At 43.2% G+C, this 24,096-nt stretch overlaps 1 protein-coding gene and 1 long non-coding RNA gene across 4 annotated transcripts in view; one reads left to right on the top strand and one right to left on the bottom strand.

Annotated features, from left to right (window-relative positions):
- LOC105836314 (zeta-sarcoglycan) overlaps nt 1–24,096 on the top strand; it is a 189,890-nt gene that overhangs the window by 47,001 nt on the left and 118,793 nt on the right. The gene's annotated exons all lie outside the window — the stretch shown is intronic.
- Nucleotides 1–24,096, bottom strand: part of LOC114254239 — a 184,033-nt gene that overhangs the window by 43,479 nt on the left and 116,458 nt on the right. For all 3 annotated transcript variants that reach the window (XR_004964428.1, XR_004964429.1, XR_004964430.1), the window contains one exon: nt 670–1,254. This is a non-coding gene — a long non-coding RNA (uncharacterized LOC114254239). The remainder of the gene's footprint in view (nt 1–669; nt 1,255–24,096) is intronic.

Raw genomic sequence — 24,096 nt, 5'->3', positions numbered from 1 at the left:
GTGAGTTCTCGGGCCATGGCGTAGTACAAGACCGTGCCATTTGCCAAACGCGCCAGTAAATCATCTCCGCCGGATTGTCTTTAACGCCTTGCAGCTGTGTACACCAGAAGAGGAACCTTTTACATCTCTTAAGAAAGATATTTTCTTTATAATAATCGGAGAGTTTTTGGTTGAAAAAAGTAATATATAGGAGGGGATTGTTGAATACGTATCAGTTCCTTAATCGTAATATTTTTTATATTTTTATGAGCAACATTTAGTGACGAAGTATAAATGAGAAATGAATGATGTAGATAAAAACTTAACAGATTTCATCTTGTTTTTTAGGGGATTACAAATCACTTGTAATGAATATGTTTGTTGTTGATGATTAATTGTTGTAGTAATGGATACTTGAAATATTGAGCAATTTTTAACGTTTGTTTGCGTACAAATTAGTGCAAAATGGGAAATACAATAAAAAAGTATCTTAATTAATACGGATTCAATAACTCTTCTCTAACTATAAAAATAATAGAAAGTAATACGATATGCTTTACATATTAGTCATCTGCGGATTAATTCCAATTAATATATTACTCTAATAGTCAAACTAATTTAAAAAAGATTTAGTATTATTTAGTATTATTTAGTAATACATTAGGTATTTACATAAATCAACAAACTTACCTTGCCATAAATGTTGACGTTGAATTATAAGAGTACTTTTTATCGCGGTTTGGTGGACCAATTAATACAATTAATGAAGAGACGCCGCCGGTGCTCGGTGTGGGCGACGGTCCTTACGCGTTGCAGGATCGGAACTCGGGATTTCCGGCCTTTGTCCGCAGTAATGCCGGTAATTTTGGGAATTTCGCCGGCGCCGGAGTATATACGGAAGGAACAAGAACTTGGCCGGGTAGTCTGGCCGATACGACGGCGGCCGCATTATCTAACGGAGCGAGTCTAAAGTCTTCGAGAGCCGAAGACGATTCAGGCTGCCAATGACTTCTCCGGCGAGCTCTCTCTCTCTCTCCCTCTCTCTCATTCCTTCTCTCTTCCTTCACCGGTCGTGCTTTTAGTATCCATTGGCTAACCGGTCGCGATCGCCACGCGATCGATGGAATCGATGTTGCGAGATGAGATCAAATTTCTCGCACCAAGTTTCCAAGCCGTATCCCTCGCCGAAAGCACGCCGACGCGCGACAGCATCGTGGATCACGCCGCGTCGTTTGCGAAACTTTTGCCACCTTGTCATAAATTTGCAGCAACCGTCTGAAAAGAAACGATTTCGATGGTTAGTATGATTACTCTGACCGCTACAAACTACGTTTTGTAAAAGTAGTATGTCAGCGAAATTTTTTTAAGAATCGAGAAGTCACACTTACAAAACTTTAAATGTGCAATTATACATATAATGTAAGCAATTATAAAATTTCCTTTATAATATTCGAAATCCTATTATAATCGTTCAAATAAACAATTTTTGGAAGTACGTTAAAGTATGTTAAAAGAAAAACTCGACATACAGTTGAATTTTCGTTTTTTTTTTTTTACGAATGAATTTTCCTCGAGTGTTATTTCAGCACCTTAAACACCTTTTGCTGTGTTAATTCGGCGGCTTCGGTCTCACTTCACGCGGGGCGAAAATTCTGTTTCTGTGATCGAAATTATTCGAACGTTAAGGCGATTAGGCGTGCACTTATGCTCTTAACGCGGAAGAGAACGCGAAGCTGGAGAAGGGGGTATCTTCTGGCGCGAAAGAACGGTCGTTGGCCACTAGACCCAAACTCAGAAAGGATCGAAGAAAAGAGCGGCCGTTTCCGAGATGATAGGTATAGGGGTAGAGATGGGGGTCCTCGGTATTCGGATCGGCGGTGGGCAGTGGTACACCCGAAGAGAATACCAATAGCGGTCGGATCCGCGGGTAACTGCTACCCCCCGCTGACCGGCCGAAATTTACGACCGGCGTCCAAGTGTTATTATGTCGACCGTTCGATTGTACCCCACGCGCCGAATATAGACCACGACGAAATTTACGGTGCTCCGTGGCCACGCTGGCATTGTTTCGTTCCGGTATTGCCAATTTTATATTTCAGTTTTTACCACATTTTCGCGCACCTCCTCGTCTCGGCTAACGTACTCGTGACTTTTGAGTAGAGCGAACATCCTTTGAATGGCGACGGTATTTCCCACTATTCCAGGCCAAGTAATTTTTAATGTCTGATGCTCAAACGACATGAAAAGTTCTGAATCGTTACTGAAAAATTGAAATTTATTATATTACAATAACAAGTTGAACATTAAGCTGAATATTAGCTTATTAGAATTATTGTAGAAGAAACTGATCCTTCTCGATCAGATTTCAGATTTCTGTGAAGAATGAAATCCAAATGCGATCTAGTAGAGAAGTGCGAAAAGTGACTCGCGCCCTAAATATTACTTTTAAAGATTATTTATAAATTTCTAGGTCGTATCGCCAAATGCAATTTCACTGATAAATCTGGTTGTCACATTGATCTGTCACATTTGCGTTTAAATAAATGAAGCTTATGAGAATAAAGATATAAAAAGACATTTCAGCGCTTGCGAGATACTGTCTGCACTCAGCGTTGTAATCTATTACATCCCACATTTACGTACGTTACCCTCTTTCATGTGTAGCGCTTAGCTATTTTAGCGAAATGTCAAGCGTGGAACTGGGTCGGCCCGTGCGCGCGGGCCGTCGGAAATAATTTAACTCCCCTCTCTCCCACTTCCCCCGGATTATTCGCGTCCTCTTTTTTTCGCTCGTTCGCGGGCGTACGCGGCAAAATATTTTTCCCACCGAATTTCTCGCGCAGCGACGGCGGCGGCGGTAGCGACCATGGTGGTGCATCTATTATCGGCGACGAAGAAAATAAAAGTAGCGCGAGTAGCTGAGCGTACGGGAACGCGCCGCCGGCGATAGAGAAATTCCCGCGTTTAGCGTGGCTGCTGATTTTCGCGCTCGATCGAGGGTCCTGCAGGGCCCGATAAAAAAAAAAGAGAAATCGCAAGAGCGCCAACATGTCCATGCCGGCGATAAATTAGGCGGGCGGCGTAACGTATGAATGTCCGCGAGCGTAATGAAGCGTCATCGTTAACGCGCCGATCCGAACATCGTACATTGGACAATCCCAAAAATCGATTATCGATATTGGTAACCTCCGTCTTCTTCTGCTTCGTTGCCACTTCCTCACCCCCTCCTCCCTTTCTGCTCTCCTCCGTTCAGCCTCCGCACTAGTACGATACTTCGTGCGTCATCTCGTCTTTTCTTCACGCTTTCCGCCGTTCTCGCTCCATAATGGCAGCCGACTTCCGGTTCGGTTAGATACATGTGGCTGTGTGCGCTCCCGTGAATGTGCAGCGTACAGAGTGTACCAGAACTCGCGGACTAATCTTGAGTGAAGATTTATATAGCGAAAAAATGTCAAAGCCAATATGTTAGATCGCATCTCATTGCTTTTTAAATTATAATTAAAAGCTGTGAAAAATGTATCGTGCATTAAGCTTGAATAATTAGATAACACAATTTTACTTCCTGTCCCTTTGAAGTGGCTTTTATTTAAGCGGAATTTTAATTTAAGATTGAATTACCGAGATAAGTAAATTTGAAATATGTAATTAACGTTAGAATAAAGGAATACGATTAGCGTCAGATTTTTCTTGAATAAGAGAGAAGAGGAAAGTCCAGTCTGAATTGTCGAGAAATTCATGAATGGAGCGAAATATGGGAAACCCTGTACAGGTACAGAAGCGCGAGCCCTTCGGGCATTTTGCGCGAGGGAAGTACGCGAAAGTTTACTGCTGATGGAGCGGCGGCATTCTTCGATTTCCAGCTCTACGGTCAAACGATGTGTCAGGGCAACCGCCACTATCGGCGTCGATGCCGCTGGTCGTTTTCACGATACCCATCGCTCTTCTCCCGCCGCACATGTCACGCCGAAACCGAATTCTGCCGACGACGACCCCGACGATGACTTCCCGAATTCATGGTGATTCCAAAAAGATTCTCCCCCGCATCTCACTCGCGAACCGTTCTCCATCATATTGACTGTTTCATTCTTCAAGCTCCGACGAGAATATTTTTTCAAGAATATTTTTTGTCTTAGTATCAAAAATCTTTTTCGAAAGGATAAGATTGAATGTAAAGCTAAGGCAGATTATCTTATAATCAATTATGTATGTTGATTGTTATTTTGTATATATAATATAATAAAAAAAAAACATTATTTTATACTTCACAGATGAAACTAATTCAATTTAATCTTGTTTATTAGCGCATTGAAATAAGTCGTGTTTTTTTTATTAAACTCGTCTCGTGTTCATATTTCGCAATCGCAATATAAGCAAAGAGTTTGATTGTAAAGTAATATGAAATATCGCGCGAAACAAACCGCTCTTGGCGCAACGCACATATTGGTTTAGTGGCACTTTTTGGATATACCGGGCATGTAGGGACACGATATACGGGTACAACACGGCCGAAATCGTTAATTTCATCGATGTAGTCGTGTAATTGACGCCCGCGATATCGTGCGCCAGCTTGGCAATAATTCGGCGATGTAAACGGGGTTACCGTGCCGACAACACCGACGCGCTCCTCCCCGGCACTTCGATTTTACATAAAGCGTAGTCGCGGCATTCCGTTGGAAAACGTATATCATCGGTCACGGAATATCAGCGTAAACGTTAGGGTAGAAAGAGATCTTCAAACTATATTTGTAAAACGAGGGTCTCGCGGGCGCTGTAAATTATGGCGCGTGAAAAATATATTACATTTATATCACACTTGAGAATTTCTATGCGTAACCTTTATATAATTTTCTCTACCCAGAAAAACATTTTACTTTCCTCGAATTTGTATGCGAACAACATGAAAGACTAATTTTATCTCACTTAAATTTGAAATTTTATTCCTTAATTATGTGTGATATTATTGAATAAATTATCTATTATATAATATCATTGTATGATTTTAATATAATTTGTATATGTGATATTCCACGTTGCAACAGCAATGTTAAAAGTTTCGGGTTTAATAATGCAGAATTAATGTGTCCGACCTGTCAGCTGACAGCTCGTTACGCATGATATATTGAAAAAGAACAATCAGTTACACTTCATAATAACTATACGGATTGCATTGGAATTTCATTTGGAATATAATTATGCGCGCTTTATCTCTTTTTCTCTGCAAGGCGTCGATAATTATCGCTCAGTTACATTCGGCGTTGCAATATTGTCCATCGTCGAAGCTTTTCAATCGATGATACATTTGAAAATTGAAACTTGTAATTCACGCATGTATATACATAAACTTGATTATAAGCGTTTACATTTACAGATCGTCTCTTTACGCTATGTGTATCGAATAAGCTACACAGGAAAAAATTGCCTACCTGGACTGCCTAAATTTTATCTATCGTCTTTTATTTTGCACAAAGGCTTATAATAGATTAAATTTGATTTAAATGTTGTAGCAATGAAATAACCAGAAGCATTAAGCTACAACTCCCAATGTTTATTTGCGTGCAAATCGTCGGATGAAAACTATAATAAAAAAAAACTTAAGTGATACGTATTTGTCAACTTTCCCTTATTTTCTATCGATTACGAATAACGGGGATGAAGCAGAAAGAGCAATTACAATAAAGTTCTTAATTGCGAGATGGTGAAATTAAATCAGTTACAACCATTATAAATCTAGCCCGACGAATCGGCCGATGATTGTCGTTTACAAACTTTGTTTAATGTACCGTGAAAGAGGAGAAAAACCTGAGATGAATCGAAGCGGCCGATCGGCGCGGCGGACTTAAAAATTTTAACGCGATTCATTCTCCACCCCTCGACAAGGCGCATTTAGAACGGTCGGCCGTAAAAATCCCCGGCTGCCGGCGATGCGACGGTCAGTAATTGTCCGGTCGTCAGAAGCGCGTCGGCCGGGATCGGGCTGGCGCGTCACCTGGAAAAGTCTGGTCCAACCGCGGGGTGATTAACGCGGTTAATTTGTTGCAATTTGACCCGACTACCGGCGCCCGCTATCCAGAATCGTTCTCCGTTGCACCGCAGCCCTCGTGCTATTCACCCTCCCCCCTCTACCCTTCGTGCGTGTGTGCCTTCGGCTTGGTGGGCCACGTGTTGGTAAATAATTTATGGCATGTAATTGTAATTCCGCGCTACGGCGGCGGTCAGTGAACGCTGCGTCGCGTCGTTACACGTCGCGCGTGAAGACACCGCGCTATGAATACAGCGGGCGAGTATCTCTCGGTTTCGAGCCAAGGGGCTTTCCCGAGGTGTATCGCGCTGCGATAACGGCGCGATCGAAAAACGATCACGGCTCGATAATTCATGCGCAGCTGGGACTTCGGTAGGTAGAAGAGATTCCCCGCCCCATATCCGATTATGCCGCAGGATGTAGAGAGTACAAACGTTCCGTCTACATTTGTGGACGTTCGTGCAGTATTTTTCATGGTCAATAGAAGGTTTGCGTTTCAAAGCTACCCGCCGTGTTAAAGTTTCTTTACTTTGCAATTTTTCCTCGTCTACGTGAGCTGTTGGACGACACATCGTGATGCAAATCGATGAAAATAAAAATCCGATATGCACCAATTTATTGCACAATTGTTTGTGGATGGATGAGACTTTATGTTTTTCTTCTCATAAAGTTTCGTTAACTGCAGCAACTGTTGATCAGAAGTGAAAGATGCAGCAAAACCACGGCGATACGGGAAAGAAACGTTTCTGAGAATGCGGGGGGGGGGGGGAGGCGGCATAAAACTATACATAAACATATATACGTGTGCGAATACATTTACATGAAGCGCAACAGATTTCGTGAGAAAAACAGCGCGGAAAACGTTTGCAATATGCAAATCCGCCGTACGGATCGTGAATTATGCGATAGCGAAGAGGTATCTAGCGGACTTTATATATTTTTTTAAATCAATACTCTCTCGATAACTCCGAGACACAGCGGCGAGAACGATACTCGACTTTCATGAAGAGACGAATGCTTAAAGATCGGGGCGCACACGTTGAAGCTCCCTTCCGGCGGAGGGAGGGCGCCAAGAAAAAACTTTCCACCTCTTGAATTTTATACCGCGCTATTTCTTATCCTCTTTTTCCGCTGACGCGCGGCCGTATCTCAGGAAGACGAAGAGCCCGTTTAGAAGTCCGTACAGGAATATGAAGTAAACCAGTTACGTTACGCGCCGCGCTTGGCCCCGACATTATCTGTTTGCGAGTTCTTAATTTATCAGTCAAAACAGATTTTTCTTGTCCCTTTCTAACAATACGCGACAGCAGACTGAGGTATACGAAATTGGAAGATCGATTAAAACTATCGGTTTAAGCTGTCTTTAAACTTCGATAAAAGCGCTCGTTACGGGAAGGTAAAAATTAAACGAGGCTCTCACTCTCGTTCGTTTTTGTACTGTTCAACTGGAATTCCGTTTGACGATCGTCCACGACGATCGTCGATTACACATCGAAGCGCGCGCGCTCGTTAAATCGCCGTGGCTCTAAACGCGCCGTGGCATTCTTCATCTTGTGATCTTAGCGACGTGTTGGATCTCTAATTGCGAAACATTAATCCCCGCGTTCCAATTCCTTCCGCTGAAACGGCGACGGCATAAAGACAAGGTAGTGTCCCACGGGAAAACCTTGACTTGTCTCCGTTTCGAGGTCCGAGATAGAACGACATGAGAATGTGTGCGTGTGTACACGTGCAATATATATATATATATAGGGAGAGAGAGAGAGAGAGAGGGCGGGGAAGTAAGGAGAAAAGGAGAGGAATAAGGGAAACAGGAAAAAGGGAGGATAAGCTCGTGAAATGGACGACGAGGGTAGGGGGTGGCTCACGTAGGTGTAAGGGACACGGGGCAGCGAGGGGGAGATGTTCGTAATGAGAACGGGTTCTTGCCTTTCTCCGCCTTCGACACTCTTCCTGTATAAAATTAAGTATCGGGACGTGCCTGGCTTGCGCGTCTCTATCTCCGAACTAAACACCCGGCTGATCATTATTAATAAGGTTGGAACTACGAGACTACATGCGTTTCTGCATTAAACCATCAGCCGGAATATCGATTAAATCAAGTGCACAAGCGAATGACCAATTAAGAAATATAATAAATTTGTATAAAGTTTCGATATAAAATTGAGTAACTATATTATCACTACATAAATACATATAGAATCAGCTACATAAAATAAAATAAAATTAACGTCAGTTGTATTTGATTTTTTTAAGTGTAGCACAAAATAGGATGTATAAAAGTTAAATTTTAATCTGTATTACCCATTATCATTTACTTCAAATTTTTTGTCACTAAATGTTGCTTGTATGAAATGAAAATATTAAATATTGAAGAAATACGATTTAGGAGGGAGTATACATTCAATAATTCTCTCCTACATTTATTTAGATTTATGAAATATGGGGATACGGATAAGATTCGCGCAGGCACGCATCGTACTCCCGGACAATACTATGGATTATCTGAAAATCGAAAGATCGCGCGGAAGACGGGATATGATCCCTTGGTGTGTAACTTGAAGCCTGGCGCGTGAGCTCGCGCCACGATCAGCACGTAGACAGCCGCTTAATCCGTTTAATCCAGCTTACGAGAATACGGCTGGTTATCGTGACTACCTTCGCGCATTACTTATGCCACTATCGGCTGCCTCAAAATCGGTTACCGGGTGCACGCTTCCGGTGAGAAACAAGGTGCAACGAGTTAGGTTCGCCTGCCGGTGATCCCGAATACAAGGGACCGAGTACATTGAACGGCACTGAAGCAATTTCATTCATGATTAATGTATTGTTATAAACTATTAACAGTAACTGATGTTGAACTATTAACAGCAATTGTAACAGTAATTAATGTTATAATTAGTTTGTTGTGCCGAAACATTTATTTTCCAATAAATTAAATACCTTCGAGAAACGATAGAAGACGTTTTTTCAAATATAAACGAAAAGATACCATGCACTTGAGAAACAGCCTGTAGACCGGCTTTCAACACTGACTTCGCATGTTGGCACATTTTCGAACGTCTTATCCATCACATAAAGTTACATTGAACTTCTGCTCAAAGATCGTCCGCCCTCGAGAAGCGTTTCCGGACCTACGATATAATTTACCTCTCTAAAGTGAAGTCGCGACAAATTCACCTCTCGTCACGATAATGCTTTCCCATCGAATGTAGGATACAACGTAGATTTCACTACTCGTTGACCACCAAAAAGTCCGACGTTCCGGTCGCGTTCGATAGATCCGCAGGTTCGAGTATCGCGAAGCTTAGAGCTCGCAAGCCCGTAAGATAGGCATTAGCATGCATAGGTTGTCTCGACGCATTTAGTCGACCCGCCCCGCGTCCTCCTTCTCCTCTTTCCTCTTCCGGCAGGAATAGAGCCAAGTGCCCGTGATGGCGGCAGGGGCGAATATCGTGGATGGGTGACTCTCGTCGAGGGGGTGCGAGCTCGAACGCTGGCGAAGCAAACCAGCGTGCGCCACCATTGGCCACGCAGCCGGGGCACCTTTCTTCGCTTTTTGTGTCCTCGTCCGAGTTATTCTGGCCCAGGATTGTTCGCGCAATTATGGCGCAAATTTCACGCTCGCACGAGCATGGAAAGTCGCGTGAATAGTCACGCTGCGAATACCACTCTGCAAACCTGCTTTGCGAAAGCAAAAATTGTTTGCCTCTTACGTAGCGTACAAATTCTGTCTGGTTAGCTACTACTTTTTCACTGTATATTATGTGTATTCTTTTCATATTACGGAAATACCACTTTAATATGCTCTTAATATAATTTACATGTAAATTACGTACTGTTTTTACGATTAAAATAGAGTAAATTACTTTCTTACTTTCTTACTTTGTGATCGCGCGAGTCGTCTGACTGCAAACAACGTTATATCTACTTGTAATTTTCATGTATAAAAAGTACTCAAATAATTATGTACTTATAAATTATTGTTGTTAGTGGCTGAGTATATGGTCTAACTTTATTAGATGACTATATTGTAACGTGACGCAGAATGACTATAAATTTGATTTTTGGTTTATGAATCCGAAATTAAGCCTGAAAAAATTATATCGATTTCAGACCCTGGTAGTAATTCTTTCATGGAAGCTTTTGAACGGCAAACTATAGTAGAAATTAGGCGCATGTTTTCACAGTAATTGAAGATCTTAACTTCAGGGTGGTTAATTACAAGTCGGCTTTTAAAGCTATCGAGTGGAGCTTAAGTGACCGAGTGCCGAGGCGCCCGGGCGAAGTAATGGATGCGTATGAGGGTCCAGCCAACCACTAGAATTATAATGAGCTATGCGAAATAGTTTTCCGCACACTTAGACACGTTTCTATACAGTCGTAACTTACGACACGTTTTAGCACTCATGTCAGCGAAATAGTTTGAGCATCTACTTCAAGAGAACATTGGAAGCGGAAGTGGAATTTGTTTTCCTAAACTTTATTAAAAAATTATTATTTGAAATGCATTGAAAACAAATAAAAACGGTAACTAGACTGAAAAACTTCTTTTTGTTTGTTAAGAGATTTTGAATTTTCTTAATTACACAAGTAACCATCAAAATATTAGCACAAGTGAGTTCATCCGTCGTTAGGCAAACGGAAAGAAATAACTTAAGTAAGTACGAGGATTTCTTGAAACGATAGGGATTGTTCGCCAAATTTTCGTGCAATCGTGCGAACACGTCGGAGCCTTCCTTTAACTCTCTTTCCTAACTTCGTTGCCTCTTTGGCAGGCGCTTTTTCTCGCTCGTCGCTACACGGACGGAAACTTTGTAAAGAACATACCTTCTCTCTTTAGTCATTAGTCCGCACGACTAATAGCACCGCTCGTTATTATTTCCGAGAATATCCGACTCTCTTGGACTCGCGGCGGATCGTCTTTTCACGATCCAGATTAGGGATGCGTTTAAAGTCGACGGGAAGAAGTCAAGAGATGACACTACTGAATCGGAAGAGGAGAAAAAAGACTTTCTGCATTTTTAATTACGCCACAGCGACTTTCGCGCGGCTTTCGTAATCACGTGGTGAACGATAAAAACGGGACATTTCACATCGCGCGATGTTTATTTCTTTTAGCGTGCCATTATGTAAGAGTAATTCCAACAAACTGTGACTTTCAAAGAGATGAAGAAACACTGAGTACTAAAACGGTACAATTCATCTTAACTGTTACATCAAATAACTATTCTCGTCGATGAATAATGCAATATTAGATGTAACAGATCATTTCTCTTCCCGATTGTAGAAAAAGGTGAAAACGTCTAACGATAATGTATAAGATGTCCTAAGTTTTTCTGTAGTAATTTCGTAACATATTCTATTAGAAAAATAAAAAATATAAATCTAAAATTCCTTATTTAAGGAAAAGTTATAGCAAAAGTATGAATTGTGTAAGAAACAATTCATATTTCATATTATCACGATACAAACGTAATATTGAACGTCATCCTAGGAATTAATATGCCACAGAAAAAAATCTTACAACATAATTCTTTAACTTCGTTCTTTTTTAATTTTTATTAAATTTGTATAAAAATTGATTTACATATTTCAGACACTTAATACTTATAAAAAACACAATCGCTTTTCAATCTACTGTTTTCCTTTCAGCAAAACTACAAAAATAAAGTTTGTTACAGAAAAATTACAGGAAAACCTGTGTATTGACATAAATGTTCAAACATCTGCGGTGTGGCTTTAATTGGTCCTTTTTCTACCATCGAAATTCTATATTAAAGAGATTTTTCTATTTCACTTGTTTGTTCCGTACTATATTATTTTCCTTGGCAAGAGACGTTGGAAACAACGAGAGTCTCAGCTGTCTCACGTGTCGGATATTATCGCTAACGTGTTCGATTAATCGGCCATATCGTCGCGGGTAATCGAATCTGTTCCTCGGCGCGTGCATCTCGCGCCGGGCATCCGAGAAATAATTCACGCGCATCGATCGCGTGCAGTAGATTCAGAAATGCTGGAAAGACGCGGCGTAACGTTTCAGGAAACGCAAGGCCGGGTAACATGTGCGAGATAATCCGAAACTGTTCCCGGCGGTGCCGTCTTAACCCAATTTCTCTCCCTGTGTCTATTCTCGCGCCGGACCGATTATGCACACCGGTGCGATGCGTCGGTGTTGCATCTCGCGCGCGCTCGTCAACCCACCGCCCAGACCAGACCAAACCAGACCCAGACCAGACCAGAGTAGACTAGATCAGTACTATACCGTACTGTACCTACCGAGGCAGAGACCCAAACCAGAGAGAGAAGCGACGAGCGCGGGTAGCCCGCAGCGTGGATAACGCCGCCGGTTCCAGGTACCAGGTAACCATTGCGGCTCGGCGTTGCGGCTTACACTTAAAGTCCGCCACCGTAACTACCTACCGACGGGACTTCTCTCTCTCTCTCTCTCTCTCTCTCTCTCTCTCTCTCTCTCTCTCTCTCTCTTTCTCTCTCTCTCTCTCTCGCCGGTTAGCCGCTTAATAACCGACGGCCCGGAGAACGCCCGGAGATGAATTGGGATTTTCTCACGGGGACGAAAAGAAAATTCGCGCGCGGAAAGAAACCCTCGACTCTCGTCGGTGTTTACGTTTCAAATTTAAGGACCGCGACACGATAATGGTACAGTACATATATAAACAGATGAGATATCTTTTTCATTTCTGAATAGGTCGAAGATGAATATTGACTCAGGAACAAATTGCTTGTTTTCTCGAGCTTCTATAATTTCGCTTTCTTTTTTTTTTGTTCAGGGCTTTGGAAAAGATATATATTTTTATTCACCTTTAATTTGACATTAAAGCGCTATCTTTAGTGTTGCACTTATCTTAGTCTTTTATTATAGATTTTGAATTTCCACTCTGTTGCGACGTGTCGCAAACTCACGAAATTTCTCAGAATATCTTTCGCCATTTCCGTAAAGAGAATGAGATTGCGTTGTTAACGATATCGTCGCCCGATTGCGTGGCACGAAATGCATTGCCGTGCAATTCATTTAATAGATCTGAAACTCGAAAGATTTCAGGGAGCGTGGGATGGGGGTAGTTCGTGCCGCGAGCACGAAGTTTCGCAGTTGTTACGGCTAAGCGTGATATAAGGAATGAGGCGTTATTAGGCAGTTATGGCTCCCCATAGGTGCATACCGGTGTGTTCGCGCGCGGCCAGAAATGTGTGCAACGTACTCTCATGGCGTGTTTTCACCATTGTGATCGTCGTTGTCGTGGCCGATGGACCCCAAGCTATGCTAATATTGGGTCCGAGTGGTCTCGCTACACAATATCGCACTCACATCACGAACTTCAATGCCCAATAATACCGCCGTTAGCCTTTTTTGTCCGAAACAAACGGCGCGTATTATCGGAGAACTGTCCGCTCCCTTATTTCAATACTTTCAACGGCTAATTAAAAGCCGATACCGTTCTATTGTTTGACGCGATACGCGCGGAATGACGTGGTGTTTTTCGAGGCCGGTGCCGCGAATAACATCTGGAAGCTGCATTTGGGGAAAATTCTGATTATTTGTTCGATTCCCGCTTAACGATAACTCATTCGGACGTCCCGCTTTTTCATCCCCATTAAAAATGGAGACTGTACGGTAATGTTTACCGGCGGGGGTGAGAATCAGCCTTACGGATCTCTGTTCTGACTAAATAATTCAGGCGCGAACGAAACTTTTCTTTACCAGAGTCGGGAATCTTTCTTTTACCGGGAGTCGCTGCTCGCAGTAGCCACGTTATCGGACTTGCCCGCGGGTATACTTGGTCGAGGCTTTTTCGAACGCGAGCGAAACTTCGGCGAGGAGGGGATAATTTACCGTCGACACTTTCGATTGTATCGGCAGCCCGATTATCGATCGCAGTTTAATGCGACATTAAGATCGACGGGGACGTTTAATGCGACAAACGACAATTACAGGCTCGTCGGTTTCGTAATATTGACGATTGACGCTTTCCTTTAAAGCTTAATAGCTATTTCAAGGTGATGTGAACGAGTGGCAAATACATCAGGGGAAAAAAACAAATTGAGGGTGACAACCCGCCGGTAATAGCAGCTCATAAAGCTAACTATATTTCGAACGTGAGAGTGGATTTATTATGAAGTTTTCCTGTTGATCGTCATCCACTTTACATATCAAGCAGCGTTTTGTTAATCTTACACATCAATGGACTGACATGGATGACAAATGTTCGATTGGCGAGAATATTCTACTTCGGAAATTTGACTTCCATTTGGTTTAATGCTCTTCATCCGGCGAAACTCAAGATATTCGTTGTCGCATTTATGACTGCGGCACTCGCGAAAACACGTTGAAATTTCAAAATGGACAGTCGTCATTTTATTTTTCCGCCATACCGTATTTCAACCGGGCTGCCGTAAATTCGGTTCTGCAAAATGTGCTCGCGTATTGCAAGATGAAATATTGAGTTACGTTACACGTGTGGAATATTTGCGCGAGCTTAATTATTATTCAGGAGCTTTCGACGTTTATCACGCGAGATTTGCTGTTTGCTGTGCTTAGCGAGCGACAAAACGGCGACAGTTTTATATTAATGAAATGTTCATCGGAGTGACGACAAACGCGCCTGCCCGATGCAGTTCTTCGATTCGTAATTTTATGTAATTGTATTAAATTGTGACCGGCGCGAATCGTCGAGTTTTCGCGGAACAGCCGCGCGCAGATTATTTCTCGCTGACCGTCCGAGATAGAGACGCCTGTGGAATTTTTGCGCAGCCTCGACTCGTATAAACGGGAAGTCGAGCTTTGTCGTAATTAAGGTAATTACCAGACTCTCGTCCGCGGTCGGCGGTGAAGTCGGAACAGCTTAAACTCCCTTCGCGTCTGCCTTACGTGCAACCTTACGCAACCCATCGCAATTATGCAGACGAACCGCATGGGCCACGATAGTTACAACGTCCATGGTTTGTTCAATACAAATGCACAAAACTGTGACACAAATGTAAGAATTAATGGCGACCGTACACTATTTTATACGAAATGCTTCATACTGTGGTTGGATTGAACAGCGTGTGCGTGTTGTAGAATGTAGATCATCAAGAGATAAAAACACATTTTTACAAAACAATTAATTGAAAGCCCCTTAAATTAATAATATTAAATATTAATTAATATTAATAGTATTAATAATGAAATTAATGAAATTAATATTATAATTAATATTAAATCACAAATGATAAACTTTTGTTCGTGACATCAACTTTATACGGAGAAATTAAAATGTTTTTTAGTATATAATTTTATACAATAATTTTATGCGATAGCCGATCATCAATTTATGTAAAATTTACGATAACGAGACGATCAACAAATAAATATAGACATGTAATACATCTTGAATGCTTACAACTGCTAAAAAAAATTGCGAGTAAACGTTGCTATTCGGGTCGGATTCTCGTGAAAAAATTACGAGAATCGATCGTATGTACAATTCTCTCTTTAGCTTTTTTAGGAGTTATATATTTATGGACAGACTTGATAAATATATCGTCAAAACACATCATGACGCGGTGCAACTAATAAGAAATCCTTTCTCCCGCGCGAGATCGCCGCACAGTAATTAATTCCACTCAACGATCGAACAGACCGAGGGTTACTCGTCGGCTATTGATATACGAATTGCCGCAGCAGTGATATCCGTGGGATATTCAGAAAAAAAGGGACGATGAAGTTTTTTCCGTCTACTTTTATCTAACGTATATGCACGCGTGCGAAATATTCGCGTTTAGCGTTTAATTGTTCAACTTTATCTCCGCGTGTGCGCGCCCACCGAGCGCGAAAGAAAAATTAATTATGGCATTTGGCTGCTCATTCTCATCCGCTCGTCACGCTGTTTGCGCGTTGCGTAAACCGCCGCGCCCGCATTTTACGGGTGTACATACAGATGTACATACATCTGCGCGTGTTTTATCCTCGCCGCGCGGAATAAATCGTTATTTCTATCGTCGGCGTGTACCAATAATGCCCTGCAACTACTTACCGGGCCGGGTCGGCAGTAGCAGCAACAACCTCGCCGCCCCCGCACGCGCTACGGTAATTGCTAAAGTTTATCTCGGCGTAGACAGCAAAAATTAATTACAGCGAGATAACTCGACGTTTACGCCTCGGCATTGCCTTACCTACTTCGCAGTTTCTTCTTGTACACGCATTATAATCTTTGGAGGGGGAGGGGGAGAGGTGAGAGCTCTGTTTAAACTATCGCCCGTCGCCCCGCGCCGCCAAACTCCCCTCGCGTGCGCCCGTTTTACGGATAATTCTCTTTAACGGCGGTGACGTTAAATCACCCGCCGCGAATAATACGCTCGTCGGGAGAGTAAGCGCGGATTCCGCGTGGAATAATGTTGCAGGCTACTTGAATATGTATACCGCATCGTTATTTATTTCTGCACTTCTTCTTACGGATCGCGCGACGAAGAAGCGTAATTCGTTATTTAGAAGCGGCTGCGCGATGCCGCAAGTTTAAAGTTAGCCTGCATTTGTAAGCGGGACTTTTGATCAATTGAGTCCCCTTCGATAAGTATGGCTTTGGACTCCATTCGCGTTGCGTAAATTAATTAGCAGACACCACATCTCGGTAAGGGGGCTAATGTCAAAGGTCGGGCATCGATCGGAGGAATGCGCGGTTATCACATTTCCGACTATTATTATCGCAAATCGCGCTCGAGTCGAGATTCAATTCGACGTTCCCATTTCGCAGTAATCTTTCAACTTTAATCCTCATTATCCATCGGGGCCGTTCTTCAAACCATAAAAAGGTTAATTACGTTCTGTACTTCGCTCTTAACTTACTCGCGCGTCTGTTATCGATCCCCCGCCCCGTCACTCTCTACGCGTCGTCGCTTCATATCTTCGCGACGTGGAAAAAAAGCGCTCCCCAACGGAGAAAAAATTTCATTTTCTCCGCGGAGTAACCTGCAGTTATCTCGTAGCGAGTCAATTGAATTAAGTATGGCCGAGCCCTGTTTTTCTTTCCCTTTTTTTTTTTATTCCTGCGAGTTACACGCGCGCGAGTTTATCGTCGTCGTCGTCGTCGTCGTCGTCGTCGTCGTCGTCGCACGCGCGACCATGAAGCTCCGTTTACGCTGAGGAGGAAAACGGGCGAGGGATCTCCTTCTCTCTGTCTCTTTCCCTTTCTCGTTTTCTCGCTCGTTTTTGCACGGCAAAAGTATCCCTCGGCAAACGCATCGGGAGGGCACGAATGCGAGTGGCAAACACGCTCGAGCAATGGGGTCGTCACGCCAGCCACTCAAACTCCCGCTTGCTTAGCCTCACTTTCGCGTCCCGTTAAATCGTAATCGCTCGGTCTCATATCTGCCGTGCGCGTGCGAACAGCGGGTGAATAGAATTAATTACGTCAAAATAAACCGCCGCGCGCGCATTATCCCTCGTCGTTTTCGCTTTCCACCGTCTCTCGCGTTTTCTTCACGGCGCGTTGTCGAGAAGCCGCTCTGCCTTTCGTCCCCTCGTTTATCCGCCTATTTCTCTCCCCGATTTCATCGCCCTCCAGTCTGGCGTTCCGTTTGTCCCGCAATCACTGGGACATATAACGACCAGCGTATAAAAAAAAACTGGAACCCTTTCATTTCTCTCGTTCGGTCCAATCCACGAATTTATTTGCGGGAGTATTACGCGTTTTTATACTTTGTTCCCCTCCCCCCTTTTTTGTTTTTCTCTTTTACACCGTGGGCTGGCCTTTGATATCGGTCTCTTCCCTGGCGATTCGGTATCGCGAGAGCTTTCAGGTTTACGTCACTGACCCGCCAGGACCTTCGTTTTGCCTCTCGTTCTCTGTAGCTGCCGCTTACGATCCTTTCCCGGCTGTCATCCCCGATCCCTTTTTGCTCTTTTTTCGCCCCGTTGGTCATTGTTCCCTTCTATTGTCACCTCTATCCGGACAAATAAACGCGAAAGCGGTTTTACACGTGTCGGAAGCGAAGGGTGGCGCACGCGTGCCAGGATCACACCTAATTACGCACCTCGAGCTGTTCCTACCGCCGGGAAAACATTGTCGCACCCTGCCACGTTACGAACCGTTATTTTTAACGTATCCGACACGCTTTGTGTATCGCCGTCGCCGCCGGCGGGTCGCGAGGAGCGAGAACGTCGACAGAAATAATGACCCCGGCGACGGAACTTCTTCGGTCGCCACGGTAGGGCATAAGAAGTACGATACTCGGCGCAAAAAGTTGTCTCGTTTGTCTTCCCGTTGGGGGTTCGCAGTCGAGTTTATTAGAAGGAGCTATCGGGAAAGAGGGAAAGGAACGGCGAAAGGCGGCTTATTTCAATTATGTAAATTGTCGTTACGGAGGACGAAGACTTGTCTGATTGTCGTTGGATAGTACTACTCGCTACTCTTGTTCCCCTCGCATGTTTGTTTGGCATATCAGACGAAACGGCGCCTTGATAGCTGATTATCAGAGATACGTAAGTTCGTGGGATTTGATTGCTACAATTGCGCCCGCGCGTTATGTAATTTTCTCAAACGAGCGCGTTTTGGGAAACGCGTTCAACAGACATTCGCGTATATTCGCGTGGATACTGTCGCGAATATTCGTGCGCGTTGATGCAAGTAATATTTCCTCTACGTCTCACTTCATTCCGCTATTCGCGGTAACTGACCTCGCACGCATTCTACCGATAATGCTCGCAGAGGTAAATAGAGCATTGTTTGCTTTCTGTTTTTTTTTTGTTTTAATTACTTTAGAAGGAACTTATAGTTGTTATCAGTTAAATTCATCTGCTAGCGTGGATAGTGACTGTAATAGAAACACTTACTGTTTTATCATGCAAATTCCATCCCGTTTGTTAATACGTATGAAGGTATACTAATTAAATTTGCGATTCTATCTGCTCTGCAGTAGCGTGAATAATTTTAATTTGTATAATCGAGACGAGAGGCATTGATAATTCATTGTCCCGAACTGCACCGGGTTTCCTTCCAGTAGATTACTCTTGTTGAAGAAGAGCAGCTGGAACGTGAACTTTTTCCGAACACAAGCGCAAATCGATATGCGTCTAAAAGTACATTTAAAAGTAATGCTGCATCAATTTTTGAAGATCAGTAAATAAAACGTTTAAATTTTTCTAGAGAACACACTTAATCTCTACGTTTTATTTTTACATTTTTTAATTGTCCTTAAACATTAATCTTTCAAACTGAAGAATCAGATTGCTGAAAATATTTGGCCATTTTTTTGTGACGGATTGTGAATCCGATGGCAATCCGATCTTTTTAGCTTCCCCACGTAATAAACACATCTTATTGCATTCTGAAAGAACCAGGATTGTCAGTGCGAAAGCAAGTTTAAGCATTTCCGTATTTCGTATTTTGCGTTTCATCCGAAGAACGGAATGTCTCACCCGCTGACTGGGGAAGGATACCCGCAAATTTTCTTACGCGACCGACGGTGCGTCCGCGCAACGGTAGTTTTCCGTCAATTCCAACGAATTTCGACGTCGCTTTGCGCTTATTAACTATTCGTTAGTGGCGCGGGTACGTCCTTACCCTCATTAAGCGAGCGCGCGGCGTACAAGCGTGCGGTGGCGAATTACCCGGTGCTCGCAGCTGTAAAGCAAATTGCACGAAAACTGCAACTGCCGGGGCGGGCACGCGAGGCTTTGCCAGTCGGCCCACGGCGTACACTTTGTCTCGTCGGCGGCGCAGCGAAACAGCAACAGGACGAGCGGACGAGCGCGCCGCGCGCGAGGACTACTAACGACGAGAATTTACGCATAAGATAATCCTCTTTGGCGATATATTTTCTGGACAAGAGCGCGACGGTTAACGTTGCCGCGGCAGGGTCTCCATTCAAGGTACGCGGAGTACGAAATATGGGAGCACGCCGCCGAGGTATTTAGATTCGGAAGAATGATGTTGTGGACATATAGTGTACACGTTACATATCTCCATGCGTGGAAGGGTGCTTTAAAAATTGGTGCGGGCTCGTGAAAAGGAAATTCTGATTTTTCCACGTTGCGAGACGAACGCGAAGATCTTTTTTTTTTTATTACTAATTAAGCGAATAAAAGCAGCGCGTACGTAGAGTCCCACGTGACTGTGAGACGCGAGGGGTGTATTTTAATCATTATTGAATTATCAAATGGCATTTCGATATATATCGTGTCTTCGGTTGTTACGGGCGCAGACAAAGTATCGTGTTTTGCGAACAGGCGATATCAACTATCCAGTTAAACGTTTCAGTTTTCCCCGCGAGGATTATCGGACGCAGGGAGAGAAATAAAAGAGACGCGACGTGCAGAATCGCGGGGCTATTTGAGTACAGTCGCACAAACGGAGATACATATGAAATTAACGTTCACGGGTGGTAACTCAATCGCCGCCATCTACGCCGTTTCTTCTTCGTCGTTGCTTTGACACACTGACAGTCCATATAAAATTCAGTCGTTCCACTTTCGCGGCCGCAAATTCGATAACAGCAACCACTACGTCAATACCGATCTCGATAAACGTCGCCCGATCTGCAGCCTCTGTGTCCTACGCTAAAAGCGCAGATGTTAACCCGATTGTCGATAAAATTGTCGCAAATTCGTTTGCAAACGTAACCATTTTTTTTTTAATGAAATTAATACGCCCTTTTCTCTTCCTCTCTCTCTCTTCCCCTTTCCCTTTAACAGCGCTCAATAGATCGGCTTCGCATCCGCTCGCGCGTTACGTTTCCCCGAGGAATTTTTCCCAATTGCTGAATCGGCGATTTTTGTAAATAGATTATCGCATATTAATAGAACATATTATAAATCCCAAGCGATGAATGACATAATTTGCCACGAAACTATAGGCAGTACCTAACAGGCGATTATTGTATTTATTACAATGTGCATTATTCAATTATCGTATTATATTTTTCTCGTATCTTCTTTCATAAATAGAATAATGCAATTTTGATGTACCAGAATATACGAGTACAAAGAGCCTATCTGTGTATAATGATGGAATCAAATTCTATTAAATACAATATTTAATTACTTCCCCCGGCAGCTAATTCTGTATCGCGTATTTTCGAAAAATCAGTTGTAATTGCGCAAGTTGCGTTTACGCGATGAAATTGATATAATTTCGCGCTACGGGGATTACCGCGAAAGAGTGACCCCGCGCGGGTCGTGATGAGCCGTTTCGGCTTTCCCTCTCGAGTGTCGGCGCGCTCTTTATTCTTTCGGATATCTGCTAACCCATTTAACTTTTACCTGAGAGAAGAGAAAGATGAAGAAGGGTGGGCAAGGTTGAGCAAGCCGAAGAAGAGACGTAAAGAGTGGGTTTGCACGGCGCTATCCTTCGGTAGGAAAAGAGATCGCGCCCGAGAGACCTCGAGCCCTCGAGCTCTCGAGCTTATTTAGGTTCTTCGTTCCTCTCGCTGTCCGTCTGTCCCTCTTCTCTCGTACGTCCTACGGTGGCTGGTTACAGTGTCGGGCGCGCGACGCCGTTCGCAGATTCGAAGGCCTTTGCGTAAGGTATCGACCGACAGTAAATCTTGACCCGACGTTTTTCAAACGCGACCTCCGAATGAACTCGCAGCACCGGCGCCCCGTAGATATAGGACGATGTACTTTACGATTCCACTTCGTCTCCGTTCGGATTTTACGTCCTCTCAAATCTATTACGAAGGATGTATGCGCTTCTGAAACGGTTATCGTGAAGGATATTCAAATTTACATGCTGCTGATAGGGCAGTTATAAGTAGTTACGTATGTAGTATGGTCAGACACGTTGCGCCAAGAGCTTGTATTTCCCATATCGTGCACTCATATATTCTGCAACGCCGAATGGCGTAATAATTACTGTCATAATTAATTTAGCAGACTAATGAAACAACATAATAATTTTCCATTAATAAAACTGATAGTTGTCTGCAGTGAAATCATTAAATTATCACATGAGTATTTATCTCATATTTCTACCGATCGGAATATCATTAAAGAATTATAATTCTTGATTCTATCGTTGGAAAATAATTACGTGGCACTATTTTATCGTAAAGATTCAAAGCTCGCATTGTTATCTCGTCGATTCCCCATAACTTTGTTACGTAATATCGACGAGATGGAAGTAATTAATGGATGGCTCATCGGCGTTCCTCTCTCTCTCTCTCTCTCTCTCGTTTGCTCGCTCGCTCGATAAAATGCTTTTAAAGTCGCAAAGTCTGTTTGATTTTCCTAAAGCTCGCCAAGGGATAAAGCCGGTAAACTCATAATTTTCCGGAAGGTAGGCCGCGCCAACTTTGCCCGAGCCAACAGTACAACAATTCGGCGCGAGCCAGGATACTGAATTGTTTAGTCGGGATGATATTAGACACTAAGGCATACGCAGTGGCTAGGAATAGGAGTGGAGAATTGGCAACAGGGCATTTTCTCTGTTTCCCCAAAGTGTGTATCTTATAGCCTGTATATGCCATCTTAAGAGTTTGTTTTGCTGCAGGCCTGCAGCATTATATTCGCCTGCTCGATTCAGCCTGCCGTTTTGAATGTCGTCTGTATATGCGGTCGTGTATTCTCACGCAAAAGCCCTTGCACATTTATTTCTTTGTGTACACAGACATGTGTACGAAAGGAGAGGAGAAAAGGAGCGAGCGAGCGAGCGAGCGAGCGAGCGAGCGAGCGAGCGAGAGAGAGAGAGAGAGAGAGAGAGAGAGAGAGAGAGAGAGAGAGAGAGAGAGAGAGAGAGAGAGAGAGAGAGAGAGAGAAAGAGAGAGAGAGAATGCGTGAGTAAGGAAGTTGAAATTTCCTCGTCGTACATCTCAGGGGACCAAATGTGGCATCAAAGTCGCGTTATAACTAGGAATCGCAGAGACGTGCGCGCGCGTGTGTCTCGTATCTACGTTACAAACCCCTACGTGTGTGTAGGACGTAGGTTATCAGGGTGTGCGCGCGTGTACAGGTGTTGCAGTGGCAGCGGTTAACCTGTCTGGTGGGGCGTGAATGGAGTGTGCCGTGGAAGCTACACGATGTTGGACAGCGCCTCTTGCTCGCCGACAAGAAGACGGAAGAGGATCGGATAGAGGAAGGGGAGGGTATCTTGGCGCTGCGCCGGGTGAAGCCGGGCGAACGAATAGACGACGTAACCGTGGGAGGCTACTTCGACGAGCCACTTCGCGCGCATAGGACTCTCGACCCCGAGTCGTTGCACGACTCGTAGCGACTTCCTTTGCGCGCCGGGTCATGACGGAGAAGAGTTTCTCAGGAGAATCGTGTTATCGCCCAGGACTTTTTCGCTCGGCATGTTCAAGTGCACGCGTCGCGAAACTTATCTAACGATCACGGCAAACAACGGAGTAGATTTTCGACAGCGAAAACCAACCGTTAAAGCAAACTGCCGAAAGTTCGGATATATAGTGATAGAAAGACTACGAATGGAATTAATAACAACTGCTTTTTTGCTGCTTTTATCGATTATAGTTTTTGAATAAAAAGTATAGGAGAATTATGCATGAAAAGTATTTTAAAACTATCGTATAAACATAAGCAAATGATTGGAAGATTAAATAGGGAGACAATATTAAATACATGTGGTAGTAATTAGCGGCAGAGAGGCAATATTCACAAAATTGACAGTACTGGTAGTAACAGGTTCATATCTTATATTTTTATCATTTTTTTCATTATATTTAAATATCAGTTTTCGAGCTTGTTTGTATTTTGTGTATATTAAAGTTTTTGTTTGAACTCTGATGAAAAGAAATGTTTGTTAATATTTAAAAAAACTCCAAAATAAGTCAATCAACTGCCATTGTGTAGAACTAAAACAGTAATTGGGAAATTATTCTATTTGAAATCAATACGAATTCAAATTAAATAAGTTATTATATCGATCGAGGATTTATCTATTATTCTATCTTGTTAAAAATAATCATAAGATATATGGCTCGTTACCCGTGCGATATTAAATTGCCTTATAATTAACGTAATAACGAAAATAACACATTGCGAAAATCTTAGTTTACTCCGGGGAATCTATTACGACATACGGAAGTAATTTAATCCGGCGGACGGGTGGTGTGCATTACAGTAATGCTGCTAGTGTAATGAAGCTTTA

The sequence above is a fragment of the Monomorium pharaonis genome, chromosome 8 (genome assembly GCF_013373865.1).
Source record: "Monomorium pharaonis isolate MP-MQ-018 chromosome 8, ASM1337386v2, whole genome shotgun sequence".
In the NCBI taxonomy this organism is placed as follows: Eukaryota; Metazoa; Arthropoda; class Insecta; order Hymenoptera; family Formicidae; genus Monomorium; species Monomorium pharaonis.
Note: the sequence above shows the minus strand (reverse complement) of the source record. Positions and strands in the feature narration are given on the sequence as shown.